Below are 6499 nucleotides of genomic sequence, written 5' to 3' on the forward strand. Positions count from 1 at the left end.
TCCTCTATGAAACCATTTTATTTCATGTATTTCTGTACACTATATACATATTGTTGCACACTTCTTTTCATATCCTCAAGCTTCATAAAATATACTGACCCATGCTGTGTTAATCCCTAGAAACCTGTAGAAAAAAGCTTCTTCTCGTTTTGGGTCAGGCGAGAATCTTTTTCTTCTTGTACCATTGCAATCCCGCTTCACAATGATACATGGCCAAAACCCCTTGTCTCCCTGTACTCTTTGAACTCTTTGTTCTCTTTTGGTAGAGGATACTCACGAAGACTATTGCGTTTCCTCTCGTGATTCACACACACAGTCAAAAATTGCACAGATCGCTTCCCATCTCTGCTCTTTACCCTAGCATAAGCAGAACCATCATCCAAGACCTTTGTTTCCATGCGAACAACTGTGATGTATGGCTGCCCAAGGATAAGAGGATAGGTAGACATCTCCTGCACAAAGAAATTTTTCTCATCCTTCACATTACCAATTGTCACTTTCACATTTGGACAAGCCCCATACAGCTCTATTGATGATTTATTTGCAGCTCTAATCATCCACCCATGGTCTGTGTCTATCGGCCACTTACCCTTCATGTAAAAACTCTTGGACATAAGATTGATCTCAGAGCCATGAGCTATCAATGCAACATATGGATCCTCCAGATCACCCACCTTGACTTAAATTTTTGTTGTAGCTCTTGCCCAATGACTTTTGGAGTAATGGCTCTTATAGGAGGCTTCATCTTCATCATCATCATCTACAAATCTAGCATGTGCATCTCTTCGAGAAGACTAGTAGCATCCTACCACACTGTCATCGCAATCACTCTCTTGGACATGTATTCCATGTGCCTTACATGACTCCCCTTCACCCTCAGACTGTGGAGGAATAGACTCAGTGAGAGTTTGTCTCTTTCTTTTTACGATATCTATAATTTCTTCATGAAACTCGCATTTAGCAATGCCAAGAACCTCACGCAAGGTAAACTCAACTTTGCTATTCAAAATCCTTTCCTCCAATACCTGCTTTAAGTTTGTGGCAGCTTCAATGTCAGATTGTAGTTTGTATGTAGGGCCTTTTGCTTTAGCTTTTCCTTGCTCTTTCTTCTTCCCTGTAGATGCCTCCTCCATAGGAATCTCAGGAGGAGGAGGCACATGTGGTGGAGCCGCATAAGAAGGTCCTGGATCTTTTCTTCCACCAGCTCTTGTAACCTTCTTCGAAGTAGAAGGACCTGCATCTCCATTCTCATGTCTGCGCTTCTCTTCCACAATTGCTTCATTGTTATAGCATTTTGCAAGATAGGCATGCACTGATAAAGAGTCCACAGGGTCATCCCAACCTGTAATATGGCGTATGCAATCACCGGCTTCATGTAATACCTGTTTAGTTACCTTCCCTTTTTCGGCTGAGGCTACTGCATATGGCCACAAGCTATCAACCTCCTCAAAATCATATGGAGTATACTTTAACGCTTCCTTTGGAATGAGCTCTATCTTTGCCCCATACGTAGCAGCCTCCACTGCATAAATAGCATGACTGGTCGCCATATGCTCCACTAACTTTCGCATACCTCCTTTTCCAAAGTTTGTTCCTAATGGCATACCTGTCTCCCGCAGATGGATCTTGCCATCCTTAAAAAACACAAGATCTCTTTTTAAGGAATCATTGAAGCTATCACAATCCCTTCTACCACGGTCTGTGCCAACACACCATGTACAAATCCTTCTTTGCTTTGGGATTTTTGTCCTACAGGTTGTCCTTTTTCTTCAAGCCTTGTTAGCTTTAACTTCATTTCTCGCATGCCCTTAACAAGCTCATCAAGCATTGAATTATCACCTTTTGCACTCACAATAGTAGGATTTGGTGGAATCTTTGACATGCTAGGAGGAGAGGTAGTACCATTCACCACCATCTTGTCCCTACGACGTTGCCTCTTAGCAAGCAATGAGACTGCGTCTTCAACCTCTTTCCACTCAGCCTTTAGGCCTTGTTCGATATTATTGTCTTCAAGGAGTAGCTCTAGATTTTCTTGGAGCTCATGGCCTGCAGCTTGAAGGAACAGTTTGGTCTTTTCACTATCCAAAGTAGCCTGCCCTGTTCCTAACAGTTGAGCATAGCGTCGCTCAAACCCTCTCAAAAGTTTGGTAATGGAAAGTCCTTCTTCTGGCTTTGCAACCCATTCCAAGAAGGTCCTTTTTGTAACCCTTTCAGAGTCCTCCATGAATTATTCCTTCCTTATGGATAATTTGAATTGCTGTCAACCTTCTCCATGCTCCTCCCTGATTCCCCTTACATGGTCTCTAATCTCGGGGACCACAACAAGCTCAAAACTACGAATCATGTCCACCTCTGGAACCTGTTGTAGCTCCATCTCCTTTACATAACCACTAAGAAACTTTGTGACATCTTTCCCTTCCAATTGGTCCATTTTGTTCACAATAGCTTGAAGGGCTTTGGTTGCTGACACCTCCCTTCTTTCTGTAGCCTGTTGTTGTTGCATACACATGGCGAATGCTTGAAACATTTGCATTGTGCCTTGATAAAAAAGCATGCCTTGTTGCTCTTGTTGATCCATAGCTTTAATTATTTGTAAATAAACCTTTCAAAACACGTATTTGAACCCCCACCCCAGCTGCTTCGCATCGGGTTCACCAGAATGTCGGAAAGTGTGTGCAGAACCTCTGGTTGTGAGAGTTCGTGATGAGAGTCATAAACCCTTTGCGAGAAAGCTTTTGTGGAGAATCACCAACCCTCTTTCTAAAGGTGACAGAGAATCTAAGAGCGTTCGTGACAGTAAAGTCACAAACCCTCTTTCCTATCGTGCTTGGAAATTGCTTGCTTTCGTAGTCGAGAGTATGATGAGAGGATCATCAAATCACATTCAATTTCACTTAAAAAGACCATTGATAAACACTAATGTTTCAGCCATAAAACCTCAATGCTCATACAAGCACAATTCTCAATCAAAACCCAAACCTCTTTCATGGTATCATGTAACATCGCCCCCAATTACATAGTCGTAGCATCAAACAGTTGAAAGGAATGCTCGAGCTTCCACCTTCACGACGACCATTTTCTGATTTTGCAGAGATTTAAGAGCTTCAAAAGTGAATCCCATACACCATTTTGATAAGGGGAAACCCTAATTCACTCCCTCACTAGCTTAGATACAAGATTTCGAAGAGGCAGGACTGCCCTACACATAGATTGAGCAACCATGGAAGCAATTACACAGTAGAGAAAAATTGCTGGTTTTTTCTGTAAAAATCCCTCTTCTCTCTCTTCCCACGGAAATATGAGCTGATGTGTCAATTTTTGGGCCATGTTGCCACTTTGGATCCAAAACTATGCCATTTTTAGCTCATTTTTTACCCAAAAAATGCCATTTTTGATGCGAAAAATCCCAAACGGAGTCAGAAAAATCCCTAAATTTGTGGGATCCCTCGCAGAATCATAAAAAGCATAGATAAGCATGATTTTTCATCCATATACCATTTTGGGTCACTTTCCATGCAATTCTACAACGGTGCCTATTACCTGCTATTTTGGGCAGTTTTTTCCCGCATCAATCTTTGTAGGCGAAATGAGTGTGCCACCATGAAACACTTGGACTATGTACATTTTCAAACCAAATTAAGCATCTTATCAAGTGGAAAAGCATGCAAATGCGCCACATCCAGGGCCACGACTCCTCGGATAGGTATGTACATGATAATGACCGTAGTAGACGCTTCAACTTATATCACAATATGTACAGGATTGCTTTTATTTGCATACATCGAGAATTGTCAAGAGTGAGGTGAATGTTTTATTTCACACTATGTACGTGCCACGGCACGACACCGTGTCTGCTAAGATAGTTTATGGCCTCTTTCTGTTTTTCAGGCGTAATCAAGGGCAATAACAATTCTTTCAAGAGGGGGGTATGTCACAAACTGGTGATGTGTCATGCTCGGACACACTTAGTAGGCTACAGGCCCGGGAAAATGTAGTAGGCTGACGTGGCAGATTTTCAAAATTCCCGCTTTTTGTGCTGCACTACTGACGTGGCAAAGCTGTACGAAAACCTTTCTTTTGGCAGTGGTGAAAACTTACGCTGGCTGGAATTGAAAAGCTTTTGGAAATCTTGGTGTATTTTTACAAGCTTTTAAAAGAGAATCTTTTGGGACTCTCCTTTCGGGGCATCCCTTGTAACCTTTAAATACGTGGGCCGCCGGGCCCTCACTTCGCAGAGCATTTGGACGCACAGTCTGAGAGTGAGAACCCTCCCACTCTCTTGTACTTTGAACATAGATCAATACAAAAACAAATATTGAAAGGGGCAGACGCCATGTGGTGGCTCCCCTGCTAGCCAATGTAACTATGACTCTCGAAAGCTAAAGCTGTCATGGCTCGTCACGAGGATGACAGGAATTTGTAATTGTTTGATTTTGTTAATATAATTTACTTGCAATTGTGAGTTTTTGGGGGTGAAAAAAGGATAGTAGATGCCATGGTCAATTCCAACAATTAAGGGAATGGTCACTGAAGGCTTATTTATCACTAAGCCTTGACATTTACTCACAACAGTGTAGAGCATCCACCTTCGACAACAGGAAGAGAGAGAAAGGTCAAGGCGGAGGCAAGAGAGAGACAGCAAGCACTGATCAGGAGTAGACAGGCATAGTTTTGTGACTACCTAAATAGGCATAGTGGCGTACCAAACCAGTGAGAAAATATGGAAAGCTGCCATGCGTCACATGTTGTCAATGGACCTACAAAAAACTAGGCCTCGCATGACCCATAGCCTAAGCACAAAAGGCATAAAGGAAGAAGTCTATTTTCCACCATACATGGCATTATGGCAAAGTACCAATGGGACAATCCAATCATTTAGATAAGGGCAACACATTAACACTATTGATCTTGTGTAAACCTCTTTAACGTTCTAACACGGGTCCTTTAAGACGCTGAGAGACGGTATTTGGGATCAAGAATTCTAGGTAGGATATCGAGATGGGTTGTGCCCTTCGATTGGCAAAAAGTAAACAAGGACAAAGTTTGTAAACAAGGGCAAGGAGGGAGTGGACATCCGAGTTGGCTTATAGGATTCATGTTCACCACACAAGGCACATGATGTGCGTGGGAGACTTGGTTAGGCCATCAGGGTTTTGGGTTCGAATCATCCGCTCGCAAGGTCAACTGCCACATCTTTAGTGTCGTTCATTGGCCTTGAGATTCTCGTGAGGGGAAAGAGCCGTTGATTCCACCGCTGAATGGTCTTAAAGACCCCGTGTCACTTACTGCTAGCGGGGGGGGGCGTCCACATGTTTTAGGTCAATAAGAATATACGTCCTGAATCCAAAGTTGATTGAGAGAAGACATTCCCATGCCTAAATTAAGTATCTTATATTCTCTAGAAAGGAACCTTAGTCTTTGTGAACTTTTTCTCTGGTCTATCACTACATGTATTAGCTAGGAGGCTATGGACAACATGCACAAGGGAGCGTGAGTTTTGCTTAAGCTTGGGCATGCTCGAGAATGGGGGGCATGGTGACAAAGGTGGCTTGGATCTACTGTGCAGAAGCACGAGGGTCGTTCCCGGGTGGTGAACCGTGTCCGTGTTGTGCTCAGAGCCTGGTGTCTTTTCCTTGACCTCCTCTTTTTGGTTGTGGTGGCTTTGCAGTAGCCCCCTTCTTTCGAAAGGAGAATGAGGTTAAGAGGTGTGGTGCACTTCCGTGTGTGCAAGGCGACAAGGAGGGGACTCGTGGTGACAGAGATTTCCATATGTTGGCTTCATCCATGGTTGGTTTCACTCATCCGAAGGTGCATGGATTGCTTTTCCATATCGCTGTTGACTTCTCTGGTTGGTTGGATCCGGCCCTGTCGTTGCCCTTTCATCGAAACGCACAACACTCTTTGGTCTAGAGCGGTCATTCCAAAGGTAGTGGGTTCGATTCGTTGGATGCCTCAGAACAAGTGAGCCACGTAGCCAATCGTGCACACAATGGTAGTAGACGGAAGGGTAAAGTCACTAAAGTGACTGCCCTTTCATCAAAATGCACAACACTCTTTGGTCTAGAGAGGTCATTCCAAAGTTAAAACTTAAACACACTAAAGGAAGGACTGTTCTGTACGGCATTATTTGTGTTCTATGGTATCCATGACTCAGCAAAGCATGGATTTGTTGTAAGTTTATGGTATTATGCTAATATAATATAATATACACCACGCACATTTGTGAGTTTGGCAAAATAAAAAAATGGAAGTCGAATGTTTGCAAATGTGACACTTTAACGAAAAGGTAAGAGGCTAATTAAAAAAATAAATTGACCCAAGTGTTCTTAGAATTATTATAGCTCATTACACATGGTTCTTTGCAATTTGACTAGATTTTGAAATATGGTAGTTCAAATTAAAACAGAAAACCTTGATTGTTTTCTCTTTTTTTGAAGTCCAAAGCATACATTCTTGAGAGATGACCAACAAGAGTACAGAATTGGAACATTATTCTCTC

This window comes from Adiantum capillus-veneris, chromosome 21 (genome assembly GCF_014529385.1).
Source record: "Adiantum capillus-veneris isolate H3 chromosome 21, ASM1452938v2, whole genome shotgun sequence".
Taxonomy (NCBI): Eukaryota; Viridiplantae; Streptophyta; class Polypodiopsida; order Polypodiales; family Pteridaceae; genus Adiantum; species Adiantum capillus-veneris.